Genomic DNA, 27,723 nt, shown 5'->3' on the forward strand with positions numbered 1-27,723 from the left:
TTATTCTTCTGTCCTTCCTAACCTTAAAACCCCTTCCCTCCTTTCACTCCCCTCTGTATAATCCAAGTACCTCTATTCTTCCCTAGCCTCCCAGCTGATTGTGAATTAGCATCCACATATCAGAGAAAACAAATTTAATCTTTCATGACAAGCAGCGTATTGATAGAGGAGGATAGATAGATTTTCAAAGTCTTATTTTAAAAAATTGACAAAGTGCAGAGTCTTATATTATTTAAAATTTTGCTTTCTACAGTTTCAATTACCAAGGGTCTACCATGCTCTGAAAATATTAAATGGAAATTAGCAAAATGAGTCATTCATAGTTTATCTTTTATCACAGTACATTGTATCACATTGTTACATTTGTTATATTTTGCTATTTGCTGTTATTGTTAATCTCTTACGGTCCCTGTATTTATTTACCATGTTTAGAAAATAAGAGGGGAAACCATAGTAAAAAATGTCGACTTTAATTCCTCAATTTGATGTTCCTCCCACAAAAAATGAAGGTTAACTACTAGTCAATAGTGATTAGAAGAAGCTCTGAGAGAAAGGTTGGCATTTCTGAAATTTTCTGTTCCTATTTCTTGGCTGCTTCTGTATAGTGCAGAAGAATGTTACTTTTCAAGAATTTCAAGGCCAAACTGGTCTGCTTAGTATATTTGTGTAGCTGAGTAATTGGACCTATCACTTTGGATCTGTGAGGAATTAAGATAATGCAGTAAATACTCACAAGCCCCTCTGTACACCTGGCACCACCCCAGTTATGTCAACCACAGCATTCCCTTGAACAAAGATCTTCAACTTCACAGCCTACTTTGTGGGGTGATTTAGTAATAATAAAAGAAAATACACTTACTGAGCATTTACCACATGCTATGCGCTCTTTTAAGTGGTCCACATACATTCTATTATTTAATCATCACATCAATTCAATGCAGTGGGTGTAATTTTATACGGTGAAAATGTAAGGTAGACAAAAGTTAAAAACATTGGCCAATTTAATAAGTAATGGAATAAGAGTTTAATAAGTAATGGAGTAAGTTCAATAAACAATGAAATCAGAGTTCAAACATACAGAAAAGTGGTTTCAGAACCTCACTTGAAAATGCTATATGCTCACAATACATAAAGTGATTTTGATAATGGTTTTGAAAGAAACCCATATCCACAAGTTAAACGTAACTAAGAAGAGAGAATAAAGTGTTTCCACTTACTTCTGCATGCACTTTTCCCCCCTCTTACTAGCATCTTACAACAGTATGGTATATTATTGTCAATTAATGAACCAGTATTGATATGTGCTTATTAATTAATAAGTTTATGCACTTTTAAAATTATTTTTAACCTACTGGTTTTTTTTTTGTGTGTGTGCTCTAGGATCCTATGTTACTACATTCTCATTTAGCTGTTGTGTGTCACTAAGCCCCTCTGTACAGTGACAATTTCTCAGACTTATTTTTGATAATCTTAGTAATTTTGAAGGATCTTATGGATATATTGTAGAATACACCTTTATTGAATTTGTCTTTTGCTTTCCTCATGACTAAACTGAAGTTCTGAGTTTGGGGAGGAAGATCACAATGTAAAGTGACATTTTCATCACCTCAGGTCAAGCACACATACCCATAGTGTGATTCATTACTGTTAACACTGACCTTCACCATCTGGCTCAAGTAGCGTTTTCCACCTTCTTCCATTGTATAGTTCCTCTTCCCTCCACTATTCCCCATACCCCTTCCATCATCCCATGATCTTTGGAAAGAAATCATTTTGCATAGTCTATAAACTCAGGACTAGTAGTCTCCTTGAGAATTGAGTAGCTACATAAGTTATTTGAAATTCTTCTACAGAGGAGATTTGTCTTTTCACTTGCACTTATATTCAGCAATTTATTTAAATAGCACTGGCTTGTGGGTATTTCTTTTATCCTGAAGAGTCTATAAACCAACAGTAACTTATTTATTTATTTTTCTCCAATTATTTTAGTTTCATCCACTGGAGGAGGGGTTCTCATTGGTTCCAATGCTGTTTTGACATACTCCTATCCATTATCTACCTGTATAATCTCAATCTCAATATCTCTCTCTCCCCCTCTCTCCCCCTCCCTCCCTCCCCCCCCTCTCATGTTACATGTTGCTCAACACTCACACTGTAAATTTTCTCATCTGGTCCTAGAACCAGTCATTTCTCCAAGAAACCTTGGTTACTTTTATTGGAGAATGATAAGAAAAACCAAGATCTGGGTACTTACTGACACTGGGTGTTATTTTTTTAATGACCTCTCAGTTGACAAAGCAAAGAAATAAATGTGTGTATACTAATATCTGTGCACACATCTCTAGATATTTATATGTGGCCATCTGTATCCATATTGCTCTGAACAGGAGTCAATCTGAAGTACTCATAGCATGCATCACTCTAGCCTCCTCCACTTGGTTGTTAATAAATGTCCACTCTAATGGTCAGCAACCAGATCTCATCATTCACTTTCCATATACTTTAATGTTCAATTCTAGTGAGTGTATATATGTGTGTTTGTGTGTGTGTTACATATATGTGTATATCACACACATACAGATATTCCTCAATTGGCAAACTCACCATAAGTTGAAAATTCATGTAATGCACCTAGCTTCCTGAGCATATCAGTTCTGCAACACAGTGCACTGTAGAATGTTGGTTTTTACTCTTGTCTTCACATGAATGAATGGGAACTATGGGTAATTGCTGCTGCCCAGCATCACCGGGTCTATGGTGATGCACATCAGAGCTTGGGGACAAAATCAAAATTCAAAATTTGAAGTGCAGTTTCTACTGAATGTGTGTTGATTTTTGCATCATAAAATCAAAAAGTCATTAAATTGAACCATTGAAAATTGGGATCCATCTGTATTAGCAGTCTGAGAATTATTAACCTTTACATGGCAAACAGCTTTATCAATTAGAGTTTAGTGCTCATGTGCCTTTTGCCTTTTATTTTAATAGACTCCACTAATTTCCAAAGTCACTTAGGTTCACAACCTTTTTTCAATCTCTTTCAATGATATCTTTTCATATATTTGTAATACATTCAGATTCTGTTGGCACGGTCTCGGTTATTTCTGTGGTAAGGCAAAACTTAATTAGGGTTTAGAGTTTGAGGGCACAGAGTCAAATTTTAAATGGCTTTATATTAATCACTTAATAATACTTGAGTTATCTTGTCCACTTCCTTTTCTTAGTATAAATTTTGTTTCATAAATGCTCATTTAAGGCACTTGCCATTACCTATTGCTATAGTATTAGTTTACTAAAATGGAAACTTAAAATTATGCACTAACTTAGATTAATGTATGTGTTTTATTTTTATCCTCCAAATTTTTCCTTTATTTTATGCTGTATGAGAAATAGGACATCACAGAAGCCTGGCTTTATTGATAGGAACATGATATATGATAGGGTCAATTTTCTAAGATTTATTTCTGTCACATTAACCTTTAATTTTCCCAGGTTTACAAAATCATCATGGAATGGACTGAGGTTTCTACTTGCCCATTCAAGTCTCCAGAACAGTTTAGAGTCAGTGTTACTGTTATCTGGGTGCTTCAGTGAAATCTTGAGAATCCTGAAATGCTTTGTACCTGGGAGTGGTGCTGAGTGTTGGGCTCTGGTAGCTTTCTGTGCATTGTAGAATCATCCTTAACCTGCACTGAATAACTCATTCCTTTTTACTTTATCCAATAGTGCTTCTCTGTTAATCACATCAGTGTCAGATTATAACAACAACATATTTTATTATGTGGTTTCAGTCCCAACACTTCATTTTTTTAACATTTCCCCCTCATTCTCAGAGCTACTCTTTATACTTCCTACATTTCAGTCATAGCTTATTTTCATCTGTAATCCCACTTTTCTCTCTATGCATGTAGCCATGGAAACCATCACAGAATGTCTGCATTTACAAATTGTGGTATAAATTATAGGCCGTTACAATTGTGATGTTACTATTCTGCTAAGAGCGCTACGTTTTCACCCATAACAGGGTTATGACTGCTTTTCATTCTAAGAGGTATGGTGGTAGTTCAGTGCAGAAATAGGTCATACTATGGTCTTCCCCTCTATAAGTGTTATGTTGAGATAAGCTATTATTGGATAGTATTTAATAGATGTTTTTAAGTTTACTGTGAATGACAAAATCTCTAGTTAAGATTCTTGATTGTGTTCTAATTTTCCAATAAATATTCAACTTTACAAAACTCCCTTCAGAAATACAACTCTGTCTGTGAAATACTCTTTGCCAGGCACTGTGGCAGGGGTTATAGGCAATAAATTAAAAAAGCAATGAATAAAAGAAATCAAATATGCAAATAAGTATAAAAGAGCAGAATATAGAGTATTAGTCAAAGACTGGTAAGGAAAATAGAAAACACTAAATGTATTTAAGACATAGGAAATTTATTGAAGGAAATCAGTTATCTGGTTGATAGGAGACACCAAGAAACCAAACAGGAATGAGGAAGCAACCCCAAACTTGGCAAAAAACAAACCAAAAAGCTACCAGCTCTTGGAAAGAAGGAGAAAAGTAAGACATTATTACTGAAGCCTAGAGACTCAACTCATTCATTGGGTCATGGGATGTTTAAGAGCCTGTCTGGAAGATGCTAAATCCATGCAAGGGACACAACATCTGCCAGAGATGCATACAACATAGAGGGAACATCTATCTGCCTTCTCTGTACTTCCTTAACTACAATCTCCTGCTAATGCTCTCTGAGGGCTTTCTGACAAAGAGATTGGTAAATGCAAATTTTAGCTGTCAGCTCCCATAATATAGAGGGCAGGAGAGCAAGGAATAAACTCAACAGCAAATGGGTCCAGCACTCCTAGCAAGGTTACTGTAATAATGAGATATTATTGTAAGTTCTCACATGCTAAATTGGCTTTATTGTGCCTTTAAATACGCATAAAGAGATATCTGGGTCTATGAGGACAGGAACAAACAATGCATTGAAATATTTCTGGAAAAGATAACTATACAATCCTCATTCATACTCAAATATGAACACTACACTTACATGATAGAACAAGTAAATTTAATAGTTTAAAAAGGCTAGAGCCTTCAGGATTTCTAATTCACTTTATGATGTGTTTTATACTTGATTTTCTTTTATTCTTTGCTCTGTTGGTTTATTCTTTTCCATTTTACTAAGTGTGGGTATATCCATGATTTATATTTAATTCTTTGTTTTGTACTTCCCACCCAAACCATTTTTTCAGAGATATCAGCTTCTGCTATGGATTCCATTATCGTATTTAGGCAGACATTTTTCCATGACACATTTTTAGTTCTGAATTAAATCCTTTGTTTCCATGTGATTTCTCTAGCTAAATATTGTGATCTCATTGTTTGGATGGTCTATCATCATTTTAAACATAAACTTCAGAATCGGGGTTAGGCAGGAAACAGATGGCATATTCTAAGGGTTAATTGAACATGTTTACTGAATAAACTATATACAGAGGTGTGGGCAGGGTTAAGGGAATAAAGAAATGGTGGCGATATATTCAGAAACTAGTAATATAAAGAAACTTTGCCACATGTAGGGTAGAATATCCAGGTAAGATTGGTTATGAGAACCTAGAACTGAATTTGTGAGAAATGGGTTTCCTGAAAAGAACTTTGCAGTTTGTACAGAGATGCAGCCCCTGCTAGAATTGAAGTTACATGAAGCCAGGGACATATGTACCTGACCTCTCTTTCTACCTGGCCTCTGTTTCCTCCTGGCCTCCTATTTCATGGGCCTCTCATTGGCTAAAAGTGATAGAAATCAAAGGGCAAGGGAATAAAACTGTGCAGATCTAGTTATCTGCAACAGTCTAGCCTCCTTCTGGAGCAAAGATAAGCACAGAGAAAAGCTGAAAGTACATACAGAGGTACACATGCAGAATAACCAGCAAGCAATTTGAAATCCAACTCATTATTTTTCTTAAATGGGAAATTTGGAAAGGAAGCTCAAACTTTATGAATGTCATACATACCATCATCCTTTTAAGCTTCTTGAAGTTCCGTGAACTTGTCATAAATGGCTGGTGAACAAGACAGAAGAAAGATTAAACAAAATGAAAAATTGTATTGCTAGAACAAAAGAAGCCATTAGATCCAATCAAGATGATGTAAAAGGAGGCCTGTGTCAAGACCTTATATTTGAATATAAAATCTTTGGTGGCAGGAAAGAAAAGAAGAAACCCTCGGAATTGTTAAATCATGTCATTTTTGAAAAGTTCTTAATTTATCTTGCAGGGGTCAGTGAAAGAACATGATGTATAGATGCACCAATGGCTCAGATGCCAGGCCCAACTCATTTTTAAGGAAGCACAGGGTAATTATCCTTGGGAACACATGCAAACAGTTCATTAGTTAGATCTGATCAATAATGAAAATGAGGCCAATGCAGAGTTATTTCTATACAGTCTTTTATGACAAAGTCCACACAAAACACTTTCTCTTCTCTTTGATTAAGCAAATGCTCTGCTATGTAGATCTCAACTATGACCTTTTTCACCAGTCTACACATTGTACTTTCTTTATGTGGCACTAAAGATTCAGAGAGATCTAATGATGAAGCTAAAGTCAGTTATTTCTGAAGAACACTGCCTGATTTACCAACATTTTTCTTTATTTGACTATATAAGATTCTATAAAGTTGCTGGTTTGGGGGAAAAGTGTAATTTCATTAGAGGCTAGAGAGCTGGGATATTACCTAAATTTTTCACAGAAAATAGCTTTCTTTTCATGTTATTTTAAGATGATATTTACAAACTAGATCTTGCTACAGGGAGAGTCACAGATTGCCCCGCCTATGAAATTTGTGTGCCTTAACATGTTAATTGATTCTGAATCACAAGGCATGAATGATAATTTTTTAAAAGAGAATTAACTTTAGTGTGCAGAGTTTTTATTGGTAAAAGAATACAGAATTTTAAAAAGCAAAACAATATAGTTATACCATCATACCTCTAAAAGTGTATACTTGTATAAAAAATAATCTTCATGATTATTTTTAGTGAGCATTAAAAATTTCTTATTGAAGTTAACACAATGCAGAAAAGTCTGCAAAATAACAATAGTATAGCTTAATGAATATAAACATCAAACAACTATGCTACCATTTCTATCTAGATCCAGGACAGAACATTGACAGCAGCCCAACCCAAACCTCACCTCCTTCATTTTCCTTCCCAATATCATTCTCCCTCCTCCCCAAAGACAACCACTATCTTGACTTATTTTACTGAAAGTTTCTCTTTTTATCCTGAATGGATGTTCGTTTTTCTTAACTGCTTATATAGCAACTATTAAAATGATTATATAATATTCTTCCCTTTTTTTCTGTTAATGTGGTAAATTACATTGAGTAGTTTTTGAATGTTAAATCAGTTTATCTTCAAATAAAAAATTGTCATTATATATTAACTTTTCCTATATTAGGTCAATTTAGTTCATTATTTGTTTGGGGGTTGCTGGGGATTGAACTCAGGGCACTCGATCACTGAGCTCAATCCCCAGCCCTATTTGTATTTTATTTAGAGATAAGGTCTCACTGAGTTGCTTAGTACCTCTCTTGCTGAGTGAGGCTGGCTTTGAACTCATGATCCTCCTGTCTCAGCCCCTTGAACTGCTGAGATTACAGGCATGCAGCACCATGCCAGGCAGATCATTAATATTTAAATAAATAAACATTAATATTTAAATAAATAAATATTAATATTTAAATAAATAAATATTAATATTTAAATAAATAAATATTAATATTTAAATAAAGATTTTTAAGTAAAAATCTATATTTACACTCATGAATGTGATTGACATATAACTGTAACTGTTGATTTCCTCTACTTTATATTTGTTCTAAATTTCCTTAATTTCTACACTTAATATTTTCTTTTTTTTTTAGTGGTTATATTTCCATTCTTTAACTTTTTGATACTTAGGTCATTTGTTTTCAGCTTTCTTATTTTTAATACGTGTGATCATTCATTAATCTCTAGGCATAAGTTTTACTCCACTCTATATAATTATGCTGGAAAATTATGGCTACTAGGAAATCACTATTGTTTCTATCATAATTGCATATTCTAATTTTTTGTATATTTAAAAAATGTTATTGTTTTTAAGTAGTCAATATAAATTTAGATTTACCTATATATTTACCATTTTTATTATTGTTTTTCCTTTATTTCTGAAGTCAGTTTTCAATTACTTCCATTCTGTCTGAAGACTCTTTAACAATTATTATCCTGTGGGTCTGTTTGCAGTGAATTATCACTTCTCATTTGGTCTAAAAAGTTCTTTGTTACATTATCTTCATCCCTGAGAAACATTTCTATTGGCGTTCAAATTTTATGCTAGAAGTTTTCTTCCAACATTTTGAAATACAACTGGGCTTGCTTCTGAATTTGGATGTGATAGGAATCCAGCTCTCAAATTGCTGCTCTTTCAGTGGTTATCTTTTAGCTCTAACAAAAGCTAAGGTTTTACATTTGGTTTTGCATTTCAGTAATTCTCATTCTGATTCCATTTACAGAACTCATTCACAAAATTAATTATTTCCAGTTGTTTTTATTAAATAAGTTTCAAATATCTGTATAATTAGCCATTTACTGAGATTAGAGTTATTAAATTGCTTATATTTTATAAAAAGAAATAAATTAATTGGTTATTATTATTTTATTAGCATACTGTGAACCCTAATTAGTATCGAATTTAATGAATGTCATGGCAAACATGGAAAAACTTCATATATTTGGGTGTAAGTCTACCATTTTATTATTTGTTGTCTACTCATATGTTTAACTTTCTCTTTTTTTATTTCTTTTTTTTTTAAAGTTTTGTGATGTTGGGGATCAAATCCAGGGCCTTGCACATGCTAGATAATCAAGAACTCTGTCACTGAGCTATACCTCCAGACTTTATCCAGTTTTTTTTTTTTTTAATTTGTATGTTGCTTACCACACTCAAGTATCGAGATTCTTATCAATTGGTGCACATTAATATCTTCTTTCATTCTAGCATGTCACATTCAAAAGCAGTCTTTTGCTGTTTCACTACAGAGAAATATAAATCAGGCTTTTCAGAGATAATCTTGGATGGCAATTTCCAAGGATACCTATTTGGTATTTCCAGCATTTGGGGACACTATGTATGGATAGATGAATGAAACCTGAGAATTAAAAAAAAATTAGAGCATTGATGCTATAGAGAATCTAATCAAATGAGGCCCAAAGAATGTTGCTCTTCTTTTTCCTAATAATAGACATGTGGAGAATCTGACAAACTTATGTCATAGGAGTCAAGGAATTGAGCTGGTACAGGTGGAGAGTTAAAAAGATTAAAAAGATATAAGGCAATCAAAGGACACATATGAATAAAGCCAGCAGTCAGAATTATAGAAGTGATACAAATATTAGTTAAGAGGGGTCATATGTGAATCTTTTCAAAGGAAACAGTGAGAACAGAGAAAATAGAGAACAGAATTGGGAAGGAAGCATAAGCAGTTTGAAGTAAAAATGATCTAAGCATAGCAACTAGTTTAGAACCTGATATATCATAGAACAACCACCTACTCCATGGCTGATCTTCAATCTTATAAGGGAAGGAATACCTTCAAATTTCTCCCCCCCCCCCCCCACACACACGAGTGGACCCTCAAGTGAAACTTAATTTTGTGTCTTTTACCAAAAAACTCATTTGAATTTCTCTTATTATATTTTGTTCCTACTGTTCTCTAGAATAAGATATTTTTTCTTGACTATTCTCTGATCTCACTTTTTATATATTTCTCCATTTCTGATATCCTAATCAACCAATTGATGAATGTTCCCCTTAATTGTAAGAATGTGTTAACTCATAAGTCTATATTTAAATTTTATTCAAGGAAGATAAAAGGATTTGATTCCATCTCTCTTTAGTTATCTGCTTATCTTTTGTTTTCTCTATTGCCAATTGTCTTCGAAAGATAAACTATGTTCATTGTTACCTATATGTCATCTGAAATTCATTCCTTCATTTACTCTAACTGGACATGTTCTGTCAAAAGTCATTGTTGAAGTTTGGTCTGAGGCTTTAAACAGTACACAATTTCATGATACTCCATTCAAGGACTTGAAAGGACAAGTGCTTTTTTCCTTTTTTTTTGGGGGGGGGGGCTGTGGAGGTGCCAGGAATTGAACTCAGGGGCACTTGACCACTGACCCACATCCCCAGCCCTATGTGGTATTTTATTTAGAGACAGGTGTCATTGAGTTGCTTAGCACCTTGCTTTTGCTGAGGCTGGCTTTGAACTTCGGATCCTCTTGCCTCAGTCTCCTAATTAAAGGTGTGCACCACCGTGTCCAGGAACAAGTGCTCTCTTTACATGCCTTTTGTTATAGCCTATTTTTTTAATTAAACAATTTTAGCCTCGAGAATACATAAGACTTTGTGATTTTTTTTCATAATAGCATGTAGATATCCAAGTAATAGACCAGTGAACAAAGAGATGATGGCTTTTAGGGAATATATGAAGAAAGGAGAGGGCTTTGATAGGAAAAGTAGTTTATCTCATCAGTCACAGAATTCAGACTAGTTAGGGAAGGAAGTAATTATAGGGAGGTGAAAAAAATGGAAGAAAATTGCTTTTGTATAGAGAGATGGGCATCAAAGAATTAATATGGATGGGGCTCAACAGTATAGGAAAGTGGAAATGTACTGACATAGAAGATTGGTAAGGGAGAAGGATATTATAAGTGTGCATAAATATGGTAAATACCAAAAAAGTATTTGTGGAGGATGGCCAATTATAGACTGTGGCCAAGAGGGGATTTGGTATAGGAGGTAAAGGGGAACAGATTTAGTCTGAAATTTTTGAAAAAGTGTGATATTTTGTGCTTGAGTGTTGAATATGTGAAACATGAAGGCTTATATAATTTCAGAAAATCATTAGTATTTGGTGATAAGAGAAACATGAATAAGATGAATTGAGCAGCAACAATCCAGAAGCCTGACAGAAAGCACTAGTGGAGGAAAGCATTTGTCAATAGTTGCAGAATTCATTATAATCTTCTCTATTGCCATTGATTCACAATAGTCTCTCCATTTTTAGATTCTGTTTTTACTTACAGCTACTGTTGTACAGTTCTTTTATGTGTATGACTTATAAGCCTAGCTGGCAGCTGTACATGATACAATCTTATGTGCTATTTCTTTCATATGGGCTTGTCTCATCTCACCAATAGGTTGGAATCTCTTCTTTGGGTGGAGATTTTGTATGTTATTGATCTCTTTTTTTCAAAAACTGTAAGCATGTACCTAGAAAAGTCTGTTGATCACCATATTTTTCTTTAAATACTTGATTAATTAAAGACCACATTCTAAATATTTAATGAGTTACAAAAGATTAAAATGATCCTGTCCTTGAGAATTATTTTCTTGAATATTTGGAAAATAAAGGGCAGTTTATGATAAAATGTTTACTTGAGGGCACTGATGTCTTTGTTTAACAAATTTAAATATAATCTGAATCAATGATGTGAATTAAATAGTCTCTCTCAATGTATTAATTAGTGCATATTAATTAACTAATTGACAAAACCATTTCTATAATCATAAATTTTGTTTAAGTAGTTATTAAAACTTAAAAATCTAAAATCATACAAATTTTCAAATATTAACAAATAAGAATTTGGGTGGTTCACAAACCTATGAAACAGCTGCAAATGTTAAGGGATAGAGAGTTTAAGAATATATTCTGTTTCTTTTCTGAGACAAAAGGAAGAGAAATCTGTTAGCTCAGCAGGGGGAGGTTGTTTTGCAACTTGAAAAAGGCTCTGATTTCTTTTTTTTATTTGGGAACCAGCTGAAAGGCTCTACTAGAGGAAATTGTGGAACCAAAGGAAGTCATGTTTTCAAACATAGAGGAGCCACACAGCCAGGTATGAACCAGGTGCAAGGACATTTTCAGCAAAGCAAAATGTACACACCATGAAAAATTCTGACCCCACATTGGGATGTTCTAGGTTTCTTCATCCCAGGAAGCCCTGCAAAAGGAAAGATCATAGTCTTATAATACGTTGAATACTCAAGCTTAAAAAGAAAATTCCAAGAGGTTTATGGGTGTGAACTTTTTCATTTATCATCTAAAGATATAAAGCATATATATGCACACTTTCTGCTCTAACTGTATTTCCATTGTGTTTTTTAAGTGCTTTGTTTTGAGTATGTGAAAAATAGAGACTGATTTTTAAGTCCTGAGGGAGAAAATTGCCTCTGAAAGCCCACTCCATTCTTCAGGACTATTATTACGGGCCCAAACATTAAAATGCCAGAGAGCTGGTGGAACAATAAAGTAAAGGTCAATCGGCATGATACCAGCTTAGTCAATGAAGGTACTTTCCAGGTAAAAGCATTTCTGTTTTTTATAAAAAAATTAAAATGGTTAAGAAAACAATTTATTCATGTGAGGTTCATTTGATTTTTCTCTGCAAAATGTATTTTATTTTTGCTCCCTGGACTAAGAAGCCTGAAAAAAAAATCACTGTGAACTATTATATGAATTTTATAGATTGACTGATTGACTGAATTAACAGCCACATCTTACTCTGTAGCAGGAAAAAATAAGGAAAAAAAAAAGCATAAGCCTGCCTGATTGTATATATGTGTATGTGTATCATTCATGTAGCAATACTTGTTGAAAGATTCCAAAAATAGCTTTAGACAAATAAAAAGTCAGTTCTTTTAAGAAATTGTGAGATTATGTCTGGGCATTTTCCAAACTTTTAAATAACTTAATAATTTAAAAAATCTGTTTAGTTGTATATGGTGACACATGCTTGTAAAATCCAGCCACTCTGGAGGCTGAGGCAGGAGGATCCAGAGGTCAAAACTAGCCTCAGCAAAAGTGAGGCACTAAGCAACTCAATGAGCCTGTCTCTAAATAAAATACAGAATAGGACTGGGGATATGACTCAATGGTCCAGTGCCCCTGAGTTCAATCCCTGGTATCCAAAAGAAAAATTTATAATAATGATAAAAAAAACTGTTTAGTGCCAGGAGCACAAAGTTTTTATGCACAGAACTTGATTTTGTTAGGAACTCAGAATAGTTTTTTTGTTGTTGTTGTTATAAATGTCTCAAAATTATTTGAATTTGTTAAGACTACTAAAAAAATGCATGTTAAATAAAAACACTGGGCATAACTTTTCACTTATTCATGCCAGTGACATTCCTTATGCAACTTCTAGGTACCTGGTAATTTACTCTGTACTGAGGATAGAAATTGGGAAATAAATTCCCTGTCTTCAAATTGTTTTTTTTTTTTTTTTTTTTGTGTGTGTGTGTGTGTGTGTGTGTGTGTGTGTGTAACTATTTAGAGATTTAGGCAAAGTACTTTAAGGGCAAGAGTCAAGAGCAAGAAAAGTTTAAATCACTAGGTTGGCAGAGTTGAGGGTAAGATAAGGTAGTACTAGAAAGAAGAACAGAGAGAATGCAGGGTCTTTGCCATAAGAGCTTTGAAAATCAAAATCATAAATTCAAGTAATCTTCATCCCCTGATAATTTTCAAAACTTCTTTGTCTTTGCCTGTCTCCAAAAAGTACGTTTACTCATAACAACAAACCATATGACATCTTACAAAAGAAAATTGAAATTAAAATTTTCCAATTGAGATGTCTGCAGTTGAATCTCACACCAGCAAATGATGCTTCAGGAAAACATTATTAATTGGCTATTTCTTTTGGTGTCTGAGAATTTTGGTTCAGTCAAATGAGCTTTCCTTGAATCTTATAAGTTTAAGAAGGAGACATGTTTGATCCATGCTTTATCAAAACAAGTAACTGCTGACACACTTCCATTACTCATCTCCACGGCATGTTTATAAGATTTTATTTGCATATTGTTATATTTATTTCTATACTACTTCACTTTAATAAGAACATTATAAGTCAGTGTTTCTTCCTTTGTGCTTCCAGTAGATAATACCAATCTGGGACAGGCGTGACTTCTTTGATGCTGATTACCCCACAGTCACCTGATCATGGGTTTTAAGACTATTTTTTTGTTTGGTATTTGTTCGTCTCAGCAATATTTCTATGCTGGTGTCTGGGTGTGGGGGTACATGTGTATTTTGTTTTGTATTTTCATTTTTTCTCCCAGGGCTGTACAGATTTCAATGCTGTCTCCCTTAAAATATCCATGATATTCTTCACAGAGCTAGAAAAAAATCCTAAAATTAATATGAAAGCACAAAAGACCAGAAATAGTCAATATGACCCCGAGAAAAAAGAACAATTCTGGAGGCATCACAATAACTCGTTTCAAAAGTATATAGAGCCATTGGAACAGCACAGTATTGGCATGAAAATAGATTTGTAGAACAAAGGAACAGAATAAAGGACTGAGAAAAAAGTCCAGAATCTTCATCCAACTGATTCTTGAGATTGTTCTTGTGTTCTTATATTGTTCTTAGTCTCTTATTTATTTATATTCTGATCTGTTTTATTTCTATTATTATACTGATTTGGGAATGGGTTTGTTCTTGTTTTTCTAAGACCTTGAGATATGTAAGGTCATTTATTTGAGATCCTTCTATTTTTCTTCATGTAGGTACTCATTGCTATACGCACTCCTCTTAGTATTGCTTTCACTATACCCCCAGGTTTTGGTATGTTGTGATTCTATGTTTATTTGATTCAAGGAATTTTCAAATTTCCCCTCTGATTTCTTCAATGACCCATCATTTGTTCAATAGTGTGTTGTTGAATCTTCATGTGCTAGTATAATTTCTTCCACTTCACTTACTGTTTATTTCTAGTTTCATTCCATTGTGATCAGATAAGTTCATGAAATTATTTCCAATTTTTGACTTCAAGATTTATTTTGTGGCCTAACATATTATCTATTTTTAAAAATGTCTATGTACTGATGAAACTATTGTATATTCTAAGGTGGTTGGATGAAATATTCTATAAATATGTTATGGCCTCTTGATCTACAGTGTAATTTAACTCTATTCCTTTGTTTTTTTTTTTTTAATGTCTGAATTATCTACTGGTCAAAGTGAAAAATTCATGCCATCTACTTGTTATTGTATTAAGATCTTTTTCTCCCTATATGTTTAGCAGTGTTTGTTTTATAAAATTGGGTGCTGCAACATTCAGTGAATATCATTAGATCTTATTAATGAATTGTTTTTCATTAACATTCAGTGACTTTCTTTGTCTCCTCTAGATGATTTTGTCTTATTCTATTTTGTCATATATAAATATTGCTACTTCTGCTTCCTTTCAGATTCCATTTACTTGAAATAATTTTTGCCACTCTTTCGTTTCAATTTCTGTATCTTTGCAGGTCAGGTGAATTCTTGGGGTTAGCATATTGCTGTGTTCTGTCTTTTAATCCATTTTTATAGTCTGTCTTTCAACTGGAGATGAAGACCATTTATAATCAGAGTTATTATTAAAAGTATGTATTTACAGTCAGAGTTATTATTAAAAGTATGTATTCTTGTTGTCTTGGGTTTTTTTTTGAGTATTCAATGTTAATTTCTTTCCCTCTTTTTTGATCTTAGAAATTTAATATTTTATTATGTTAATAATGTTTCGTTATCTTCCATTTGTCACTTGCCTGTCTATTGTGGGATTTATGCTTTCATATGCTCTTATAATTGTGCTTACCTTTCTTTTCTGGGTGCAAGATTCCCTTAAGTATGTTCTGTAATGGTGGTATTTTGGGCATTGATTTCCTTAGTTTATGCTTTATTTCTTCTATTTTGAAGAATAACATTGCTGGGTATAGTAATCTTGGTTGTCCATAATTTTCTTTCAGGACTTGAAATACATCATTCCAGACCCTTTTGGTCTTTAGTGTTTCTGCCAAGAAATCTGCTGTTATCCTAATGAGTTTGGTGTTATCCTAATGTGATTTGGTGTTTTATTCTGGCAGCTTTTCATATTCTTTTTTTTGTTCTACTTTTTCAATAATTTAAATATAATGTCATTGAAGGTTTTTTTTTTTTCTGGTCATGTCTGTTCGGGAATCTAAATGCCTCCTATATCTGGATGTCCATGTCTTTTCCAAGATTTGGGAAGCTTTCTTCTTTTATTTCATTGAATAGGTTTTCTGTACCCTCAGTACTTAATTCTTCTCCCTCAGGTATGCCAATTATGTGGATGTTTGATCTATTAATGGTTTTACAGTGATCTAATGTATTCTCTTCATTCTGATTCTTTTCTTAATTTTTATCTGATTTTAGTATTTTTCCAGACTTGTCTTGAAGCTATGTGCTTCATGTAGTCTGTCATTGAGGCTTCCAAGTGAGTTTTTAATCTGACTTATTGAGCTTCTGTTTTGTTCTTTTTCAAAATCTCAATATCTTTGCTGAACTTCTTATTTATATCCTCCCATGTCTTTCTTAATTCATTCAACTATGGTTTGTATTCTTTTGGATTTTATTGAGCTTTTCAAAAAACATTGTTTTAAATTCTGTATCTAGTATTTCATTCACTTGATATCTTTGCTGTATGTTTCTAGAGGGTTATGCTTTTTTCATATTTCTCCTGTTAATATGTTGGCATTTGCACATCTGTTTGGATATCTCTTCTACTTTTATGTGTCTGTCTTGGTGACTTTCTCTTGAAAATGAGACTTTGGATGTCCTCAGTTTGTGTGATGTTGAACTTATTCCAAATTGGACTTCATAGACTTAATTCCTTGTGACTTTTTTTGACAGTGATTGGTGGGTTTTGACTGAAAGCATATTATGTGGAACCCACTTTCTGCACACATCTCTTATGAGTCAGGTCCCTCTGATAATTCAGACAGGTGTGGGGCAGACAGCAAAGTAATAGGGGTACACTTACTGTGACTTCTGCTAAACAGAGTAGAAGGCCCATCAGGTGATGGAGGTTTTCATGGATACAGTTGATATTGGCTCTTGAAAGTGATTTGGATACTGATTGCCTTAATTGTGGTGAAAGGCCTGAAATTTTTATTCTGTTTAGACAATGATGCAGTTTCAAGTATTTCTTGGGGACAGGCAGGGGCAAGGATCATGGTTCCCTTTCTATGGCACTCTCATATCCAGTCTTCTCAGTTGTTTGCAATCTGAGAGGCAGTGGCGTAACTTATGACTTAGAAGCCTTGTAAATTCAGTGTCTTCAACAATTATTATGTAATTTCTTTCTTCTGTTACTGTTGCAATGACTGTCTGGGAATGGGACAAAAAAAATTCCCCCTAGCTGTGCCCATTGGGTGATGGGTCACCAGCAGGTGGCTCTTGCCTTCCCTATTTTTTAAGTTAAAGTGTCTGTTAAATTTTCAGCAGGATTGGGTCATAGGTAGAGCTAGGGGCAGATTCTCTCAGGGAGGCTTTGAGTGTAGTTTAGTGGCAGAACCCTTGCCTGCTTTGTGTGAAGTCTCAGGCTTGATCCCCAGAACCTCACTATTATTTTGGTTTTATCTTGTAGAAAAGTATATGGGTATCTCTAATCTGTCATCTTGAATCTCCCCTTAAACTGTGTGGTCAACTTTTCTATATCTTAGAGATAGACCTAAAAAATTCCTTAATAATTACAGATAGACCTAATTCCAATTACATGATTTGTGAAAGTGTAATGAAGATTTTGATGCTGTTGATATATTTTCCCATGACTTGTGGCAATGTATTTTTAGCAAAATTAATGCCAGATATCTTTGCATACTGCCTTCACTTTTCTTTAGGCAGAGATAAAATGAACTAAGTCAAGAAGTTTAGTGGAATTATTAACCATATTATTTATACTGTCAGAATGTATACACAATAACATTTGACATTAGATGCAATTGGAATAAAATTAGCTTTTCTAAAATGTTTTATTGTATGTGAAATTAGAAAATATAAATTCACTCAATAAAAATATTATATACTCATTTACTATATGTTAGACACTAAGCAAAACACTGCTGTGATAAAATAGATGAATAACATATGATCTGAATTGTTGGCATTTCAAGTTTAAAATGTGTATTAAGCATCCAAGTAGAGATGTCAAGTGGGCAACTAGATGAAAAAGCCCAGATGTTGCATGAGAGGTTCAGTCTGAGGACATAAATTTGAAAGTGTTGGCTTACAGATGACATTTAAAACCTTGAGAGTTGTTGAATTTATCAAGGACAGAGTCAAGATTGCAAAGAGAAAAACAATAATGTCTGGACTCTGCAGGATTGCAAGGTTGTAAATAGAGATTCCTTTATGGTTTAAGAGAAGAGACTTCCAGCTAATGTCCATGCAAGGTGTCAGGGAAACACTAATTTGAAAGCATAAACTTCCTTAATTTCTTTAAAATACTTTACAAAAAATGTAAAATCTGAAACCTATTTAAGTTTCTTTTTATTTTTTTTTAAATTGACAAGTTACATTTTATTTTGATTATTTTTTTTCTAATTTTGATCTTCATCTTAGTGGGGTAAGTTCCTTTTGAACTATAGTCCTCAGGAATACACACTTTAGGACCAATTAGCATTTGAAAAGACTAATCTAGAAAAAAGCTTCAACTCTCTGAATATTAATTCCCACAACAGAGAACTGGGGTGCTGTCTCCCTTGATGTTTACAGTTCAAAGGGATGGCTCTCAGACCCTTGGGAAAGACATTCCTAAATCACTAAATTGACAAAGGGTCTATGTAGTCCTCAAGAGAATTTATATACATGCCAAAGAGAGGTGAAAGGACCTAAAATTTCAAATTATGTAAAGAAAATCCTGAAAAAGAAGGGCAAAAACTTTATTTTTTAATAGGGAAATTTGAGCCTCTTTAAAAAAAAAATCTGTATTTGTCCTTCCAAAAGCAAGAAATAAGGACTTAATTTGAAAAGCAGTTCAGTGTTACATATTTGAGAATGTAGCTGTTTGATTATAGGAGGAGAGGAAGTTGTGGAATACTGTAAGGAGGAGATGAATGCAAGGAGTTGAAGAATGGTTAGGATTTTAGAAATGTGTAAATTAGAACAAAGGTCTTTTGGGGGTAGTAAAAATAGCTGGTCTTGCTTTCTGAGAGAACTGGTGAAACTGAATTGGGTGACTTGAGTTTCTTAGGCGGTTATTTAGGAGGAGAGGTGAGCAACAATTCCAAATACATGGGGAAGCATCTGGAGTTTAAGCTGGAGAAGCCTGAGAGAGAATCTGAGGGAGACATAAGGAGCTGATCTAGGCGTGAAGATATGTAAGGGAAGAGTAAGTGTGGATTCATGAACAAGAAATAAGAACTTGGAGATATTCTACTGGCATGCTAACGTACAGTGACCAGGTCTGTTTGAAGATGCAAGGATAGGACAGGCAAACATAAGCATGTAATCAGAATATAGCAATATGCATTCTGTGGGGACAATAAAATAAGCTCTACATACTGTTCCATTCAAACTAAACTTATGAGAGAAGTTTGTTTGCCCTGTCTCATTTCAGAAATATAGATGGTTTGCACATATATGTTAAAAGATAATCAAGGCACCATAGAAAATATAAATAGAAATTAAAAGAAAAAAACTGACCAGTAAAAAATGAGCACAGATGTCTGGAGCACAGGACAAACTGTTGTTGACATAATTCAGCCACAGATTGGCTGAACTATGTAACAACCATAATAATAATTTAAAAAAAGAAATTGCTCTAATAAAAGAAAAAGAAGCTTAGCCAAAGGAAGTAATACTTTAACACAAGTTCTGACAGAAATCTTTTATTTGTACCTTCGTAAAAGAAGGCTAAATAATGTCCTCAACAATATTCAGACAGCTAAAGCAGTGAGAAGCAATCCAGTACATGCTTTTGATTGGCAGAATTGTGTATAAATTGAAGAGATTGGAAAGACAGATTATGGTAGAGTCACAGAGGCTATGATTCACAGGTTGAGTAAAAATATTTCAACTTCATTCAGCTGGCAATAGGAAGCCATAAAAAGCTGTTGAGAGGGGTGAGTGATATGACATCATCTCCAGAAAGATGGATGAAACAGTTGTGTTTGAGATAGATTAGAAAGAGGAGTCCTCCAAAAGCAAAAGTCTATTTGGGGATTTTGCTAGAGTCTAGATGTGAGATAATAGTTTATGAGAGCATATTGGTGTTAAGAATGGGAACTAGTGGACAGATAGATGAAGAGGTACTGTTAAGGAGGAAGCTAAGACTTCACTACCCACTCACTATGGACAGAAAAGTATTTGTCAAACATTTTTTTTTTAAACGGAGATAACAGGTAATCATTTATATTAGCAGGGATAAAGCCCATAGGAAAAGGAACAGATTTTGTAGAGGAGGTAACATTAGTTTTGGACATAACTTTGAGGAATCAGGTGGTGATGTAATGGTGGAGATATTCAGGTATAGAATGGAAGCTCAGGAATAGGAGGCTGAAAATAAGCTGGTCATGTAGTTGCCTATGTAGACTTGATAGTGGGAGACTTTATACACGCTGCCAAATCCTAGGGAAAACTACCAAGTCTAAAGATCAGAGCCTAACAGTTATCTGGAAAATACATTTTTTCCCCGTATAAGTCTCTAATTATAGCTTAGTTTTGTTATGATTAACCATATATCAGGATTGTAAATTAGTATTATTGAAAATAGGAACATACATTGTTTTGTGGTAGAAAAGATATTTATCATACAGAAGTACAAAATTTTAGCTTTTTCCTTCTAGGAAAGCTCTCTGACTTTCCAATGTGTTTGAACTCTTTTCTCTGTTAGTTTTAAAATATTGAAACAGAAACACACTTGAGTGTTGTCACAGGAGGTGCTGATATTTAATGGTGTTACCAAGAAATATTATGACAAAAAGATATCTTTCCAATTAATGAATCTATTTTTTGCTCATGTCCCACAATTGGAAGAGATTCTTTCAGATAAAGGGATGGTAGAATACCTGTTACCATTCCAATCATTCGGTTATGTCAAAGATAACCAATTGCTGCAGAATATGTGCAAATCATTATCAGGTTGGATAGAGCTCAGCAGAATATAACAACTGAAGGTTTGTGAGTAATGACAACAGGCACCATTTTTAAGAGTATACAGGTGGGGAATAATTTACTTACTTGCAAGTGCTAAAACCTACTGAACAAAATTGCCTTATTACTTCTCCAAAGAAGAGCCAATATGGAATTCAGAAAGATCTTTCCTTATATGAAATGGAATCTCAGTTAATCACTCATCTTTTATTTTACCATTCCTATTGCCCATCTTCTATATTGCCATTCCTGGTATTAAGGCCTTTGCCTGGTACATGCTTTTCATTTCTTGGCCTGGATTTTTGGCTTTGATAATTCTTCAGACTAACTGATCTCATTCTGCTTTTTTATTTTGCATGGTCTCTTGGTCCCATTTTTCTGGTGCCCAACCACTTTGCACTCCCAGTTACTAACTCATGGACAAATTCCGGTGTCCTCTACTCACTTCACTCAGCACTAAAGGTTTTCTGCAAACTGTAGCAAAGATATTGAAATCTTATCACTAGGACATGATAGACATTGGACCAGTGAGGAAAGTCATAAGGAGAGAAACTAGAGATGAACAAGGGTGAAGAGAAGAAGGAGCCTGTATATAACACACACTGGCCCATTTGTTTCATTAAATCTGGGCCAGGCTGCAACTAGTTGCTAAACCTCTTAAAACCCTAGTCCTCAATTAAAAAAAAAAAAGCCACAGTAGTTAACTGCTTGGCTATATCTAACTAGTTACAAGGAGATATATGGCTGCATATAGGGTGACTAGAACTTTTTTGATGTTATTTGAAGCTAGAGATTGATGGTTTATGTGAAACTATGCCTTAACTTGAAAACACTGGGCAGCATTCAAGTTATAGGCCAAAGTTACTACTAGAACTCTCCATATCTTTAATAGTTTTAAAGATGTGCTACATGAATATTCAATAAAATACACAGATTTCTCATATAATTTTTCAATTATTCTTTAAATTAAGAAATCTTTCATTTTCAAAAACCGGAAGTGAAAACTATCCTATGTCTAACAGCATATCAATACCTGGACTTAGTAGATAGGGTTTGATGATTATATTAGGCACTGACATTTCCAGAGTAGATAAAATGAGAGAAGCTGGAGCTCTCATAAAACTCTTAGGTAGGCTATTTTTCAGATGGTGCTAGATTGTTACATATATGCTCAATTTCTATTAGTATGCTATTTTTGGACTTTTCATCTTTTATTGTCTTTGCCAGGAATTCAATATTGCAGTGAATTACATTTGTCTCAGAAAAACAAAACAGATATTGGACCAGAGAAAATTTAATTCTAATATGTATTTGTGAAGGCAATATTAGCATTTGCCTCATTTTGTTGATAAAGAAAGCAAAGACAATTGGATGCCCTTTCCTTTAAGTCGCCTTCCTAGGAAGGGGTCAATATGGCATTCAAGTCTTGGTCTGACTTCATCATATTGCCTACTAACAAATATATTATTATTTTTCTTTCCCAAGTCTTGCATCTTGTTTCAAATAAAGCATTAGTTCTTAATTTTACTTATAACATGGTTGGTAAACACAGCAGATCTTTGCTTTGCACTTAATCTTTGTTGTCATTAGATCTTGTTTCTGTCTAGCCCCATTTTTCCTAAACTTTGAGTTTTTCATTTTATCTGTTTGGTTGCAATTTCCAGTTGCTCAGCAATATTAGAGGATATCAACATATAAACGATCCTGACATCAAGAATACTTATGTATTTGTTATAATGATATGAAAAGATTTTTCATTATTTCTTGTTTATTTTACAGTGTTTTCCACCTGGGTAAGATAGTGGTGAAGAATTTCTTAAGAGTGTCAGAAAAACAATGAGCCTGTGTTTGTATGAATATAATGCCAAAGCAATTAGCTAAAAGCAGAAATGTCAATCATGCCTTTCTTCTTTCCCCCAAACCAGGTCCCTAAAGTAGTTGGAATAACTTTTTCAATTAATCTGTTTGTTGATTTTTCTTTGTATAGGCAGTTCAATAGTCAAATAATATTTTTCATTTTCATATCTCTTATTAATTAAAAAAGGATTCTTTCTTTTTTGAAGCCAATACCTAGCTTGTCAGAAACTTCATTCTTTTATTTTTATAGATTCATAATTACCGTGAGAAGCAAGGCTGTTGCATGCAAATTACATTTTATCCCTTTGAGTCTTAACAAGCATATAAGTATTTTACATCTAAGGAAAAGTTCAGACTCCAGAGATAGCAACAAAGATTTTGTCTCATGTATTTAGGCAATGCCCTATACATTAAAATAACTTTATAAGTAGGATTTTGGAAAGCCATAGATTATTTTTCTTTTAATTCTCATTAAAATAAACATTACTGGTGCTATTACTATAGCATATGTATTTTTGCTTTTGATTTCATCAAAAAAAGATGGTTAAGTGACAAGGAGGTTGCTAAATCTTGGTGCAAATATAATATTGGAGATGGCACTTAACAACAGTTCAAAGAATATTCCCTCAATTTTTTTAATTTACTGATATGTGTGTTTTGTTTTGATATGGGAAAAAAATTAGCCAAAGCATAGAAAAGAGTGATTAATCAGATTCTCCTGCTTTCTTTGAATCCTTTGTTTGTCTGTCAATGATTCACAGGCAAATGGTGCAGAACATGCTCATTCTGTCAATAATTGTGCACCTTAGATCACAGTTTTAAATTACCCCTACGTTTGACTAAGCAAGAATATTAAGAGTATCAGAATTTTGAAGATTTTAGCTATCTTTACAAAAGTAATTTAACTGCGTAAGACTACATTACAATTGTGTTATAAAATGGCAGCAGAGTGGTTTATTACATATTGACTTTAGTAATAATTATGACAAATGTTTCTTCCAACTAAGGTAGTTTGTCTCAAGTCAGAAATAATTGACCTAATCCCAAGAGTGAAAGAATTGTATTGCAATTATGAGTAAAATATGTAAATGTGTATTACAATTCCATACATTTTTCAGTGAGCAGGAATCATTTGGACTATTATTTCTAGGAATACGGTAATTTATTTGATCATTGCCTTTGGTTCATGTTATTGTGCCATACAAAATCTACAATGAATTTAAAGTGTAAAGATGAATTTAAACCATTAAAAATTGATTGGGAACAAGTTAGAAGGAACTTCAAAAATGCTTCCACAGCATGGTAAATATACATAACTAATCTGATGCCAATTTCTGTGGGTAGTTAGAATTGAAAAATATAGTAAACATTTGGTCAAGAGATAGTGGCTATTTCCTATTCTATTTGTTGTGGTATAATACAATTCCTTGAAAGATTATACAGAACTGCTATATAAAGATGAAAATTCAAGTAGTCCTTGCATGGTGGACATTGATTGCTTATGAACATTCATCCATTATTGTTATGGTTTGGATGTGAGGTGTTCCCCAAAACCTCACATGTGAGACAGTGCATGAAGGTTCAGAGGAGAAATGATTGAATTATAAGAGCCTTAACTCAATCAGTGATTTAATCCCCTAGTAGGGATTAACTGAGTGGTAACTGAAGTGGTAGTCTTGTGGCTGGAGGAGGTAGGAATTGGGGCATGGCTTTGGGTATATATTTGTATACATTTGATAAGTGGAGACTCTCTCTGCTTCATGACAATGTGAGCTGTTTCCCTCTGCCACACTCTTCTGCCATAATGTTCTGCCTCACCTGGATCCCTGAGGAATGGAGCCAGTCTTCTATGGACTAAGCCCTCTGAAACCATGAGTCCTCAAATAAAGTTTTCCTCCTTGACAATTGTTTTGGTTAGTTCCTTTGGTCACAGCAAAATAGCTGACTAAAACAATTATCTTTGAACATTCTCTTTACATTTTTTTTTTTACTTTTTCAAACAAGTCTCACCTATTGAAAGTACACATCCTTAGATATCCTTGCTGCAAGCATGTGGGCAGATGATCAGATTGCTGAGTTCATGCTTGATTTACAGAAATTAGCACCACTGAGAGGTGAGTGTGCATGAGTTTTGCTCTGATGTGTGATGTGGAGGTTGCACAGTTCTCTGGGTGACAGTGGAAGATGTTTTGAAGTCCAATCTCAGTTGTGAGGATTGCTGAGTGGCTGAGGTAGTGATGTTTCATGTGCAGATGTCCTGCATGTGTGTAGGTATTGTTTTAGTAATGTAATTTCAGAGCTGTGTTCATTAATGCTCTCATAGATTCTATGAACTACCTAATGTCTTTTAATAATTAGCAGAAAGAAAAATGGCCAGATTTTATTTTATTTTATAATTGGGAATGTAATAGATGTATGCTTCTTTTATCCTTCAGCATGGCCAACAGAAATTTCCTCTAGAAGTTAATGATTTTCTACTCTCATCCTTTACCTTACTCAAATTTTGCTTGGATTATGGCGTGTCTTAGTATTTGCAGCCTTAGTCTCTGATATGGAGATTAGTATGGAAGATGAAGGTTTATTAGGTATGGTTCTGAAGATTGACACTTGTGGAAGAAAAGGGAAGGAAGATGAATTGAGCAGAGGGAGATTCTGGACTGTGATGCAGTTTCAGAGAAGACCCCAGAGAGCTCCATGGAAATATGTGAAGTTGCAGTGGCCCTTGGAACAGTTCCTTCATGTAGGATGACCCTGGAATACGGGCTGCCTAATAAGGAGCCTGACTTTGGGCAAGGTGATTGTTTTCATCTGGAACAGTTTTGAAAAGGATTGACAGCTGAGAAACCCCAAAAGTTGGAGTATATATCTTTCAGGCCACAGCATCTATCTCCTATTTTTGTTTATTAGTAGATCTTTCCACATCTGCTCTTTCAGAAGATTATAACTCTGAATATCATGGAAGGTGTCTTAAAGTGGTAAAACATAGTGCTTACATATGAGAGTTCCAGAGGTAAAATGCCTGGGTTTCAGTCATGGGGCTCTTATCTACCTGCTCTATGACCTCAGTTTGTCACACCTGCCTGTTTTTCAACTTTCTCATATGTAAATGGAGATACAATTAACTGCATTACTTCCTTAATTGTTAAGTTAATCTATGTGAAATTCATAAATATTTTTTGGTAAAACATAAACACTCACTGATGTCAGCTGAAGGTAAAAGGGCCTAGAATCTGAGACAGTGCCTAATATGTATTAGGCATTTGATTTTTATTTTATTGAACAAATACATTATTTGTTGAATAAATAATGTGAAGAAGTTGAACAAAGGAATGTAAAGTTTATGGGTGCACATATGGCATACTTAAAGTCACTTAAACTCTTGCCTGTCCTAAAACATTGCTCCCTTTAGGAGAGGTAGTTATTAAAATGAAAAAAAAATTACTAGAATAGAGGCATAAACCACCAGCCAGTCTTTTCTAGGACCTTGTTAGTCTTCTCTGTTGAGAATCTCCATAAGATAACATTCACAGTTCATTTTTGTTTCCCTTTCTTGAACTTGGTAGGACATGTGAAATATTGACAAGTTTCCCATAGGAAATGGATCCATGGCTAGAACTTGTGATGCTATCATGTTTCCACAGAAGAAAATGTCCATTCTCTGGGACTTCAGTACATTTTATTAGGACCTGGGGAAAGGACAAAATGATATAGTGACATACAGAAGTGTTGCTTTTCCTAACAGACACTGTGCTTACGATATTTTACTCAGTTTTCTGAGTTTTCATGAGTTCAAATAAAGGAAACTCAAACACATGAGGAAACAAAGAATTTTTTGTTTTTGAGTTTCTGATCAAGTAATCATTTAAAACACCTTCAAGATCCCAGTACAATGCAAAATCTTTCACTCAAGCCATGTTCTTTTAGGAATGTAAACGGTTATTAAGAATAAAAAATACTGAAGTATCAAAATTTCGCAGAAGAAAAATATGAGCTAGTATTTACTTAACACTCGCAATAGGATTGAGTCTGAGATAAATGCTTTGCATGCTATCTCATTTATTGCTCTCAATTACTCCACAGAGGAGAATGTTATCTTCATATTAGAGAAGAGACTGAGGCTCAGTGATACAGAAGCATCATTTGAGTTCATTTAGCCTCCACTTCCCCAGGTCACTAAGTGTGCTGCCTCACTGACTTGCTTATGGATGGGATAATGTCCTGCCCATACTTTCCCTGAGGATTTAATAGAAGCAGTATTAGATTCTTTCAACTATTGGCCAAAAGATTGAGGACTTTCTAGTGGTGATATTCTAGAATCTGTTAGCTCCCATCTGGGAGTCCTTCTATCTACACTTTGCATTTATGGTTCTGGGTTTCCTAAAAATCCTGTGGATGCTTGTTTAAAACATTTTCTTGGGTCCCACCTGGGTCTCTGAGTCAAGATTTATGGAAAATGGGGTGAAAATTTGACAAACACCTCAGCTTATTCCTTGGCTCACTCATTTCAAGAACATTGGTTTGAGCCCTGGATCCCGAGAAGGGCTAGGGTACTTCACAGTATTTGTGGGAAAAGAACTGGTATGGCCTTTGATTAATGGCCCTGAGAAAGAGAATAAGAAACGTATCTAAAAATACCACCTTAGAATTGGAAAGGTTGATGGCTGAGAACAGTAAGTTATTAAAAACCAAGAATAATTTAAGAACTAATTTTACAGATAATTGATAATGAAATCATCTGATAATAGTGCAAGTAGAGTACATAGGGGTATATTTTGAAGAAGCTATAATTAAGAGGATTAAGGAGACCGGCTGAAAAATAATTAAAGAAATCAAGATAAATGGTAACAGAGCAGGAACAAGAAACTTACTTCCTGGAGAT

The sequence above is a fragment of the Marmota flaviventris genome, chromosome 11, assembly GCF_047511675.1.
Source record: "Marmota flaviventris isolate mMarFla1 chromosome 11, mMarFla1.hap1, whole genome shotgun sequence".
Lineage (NCBI taxonomy): Eukaryota > Metazoa > Chordata > Mammalia > Rodentia > Sciuridae > Marmota > Marmota flaviventris.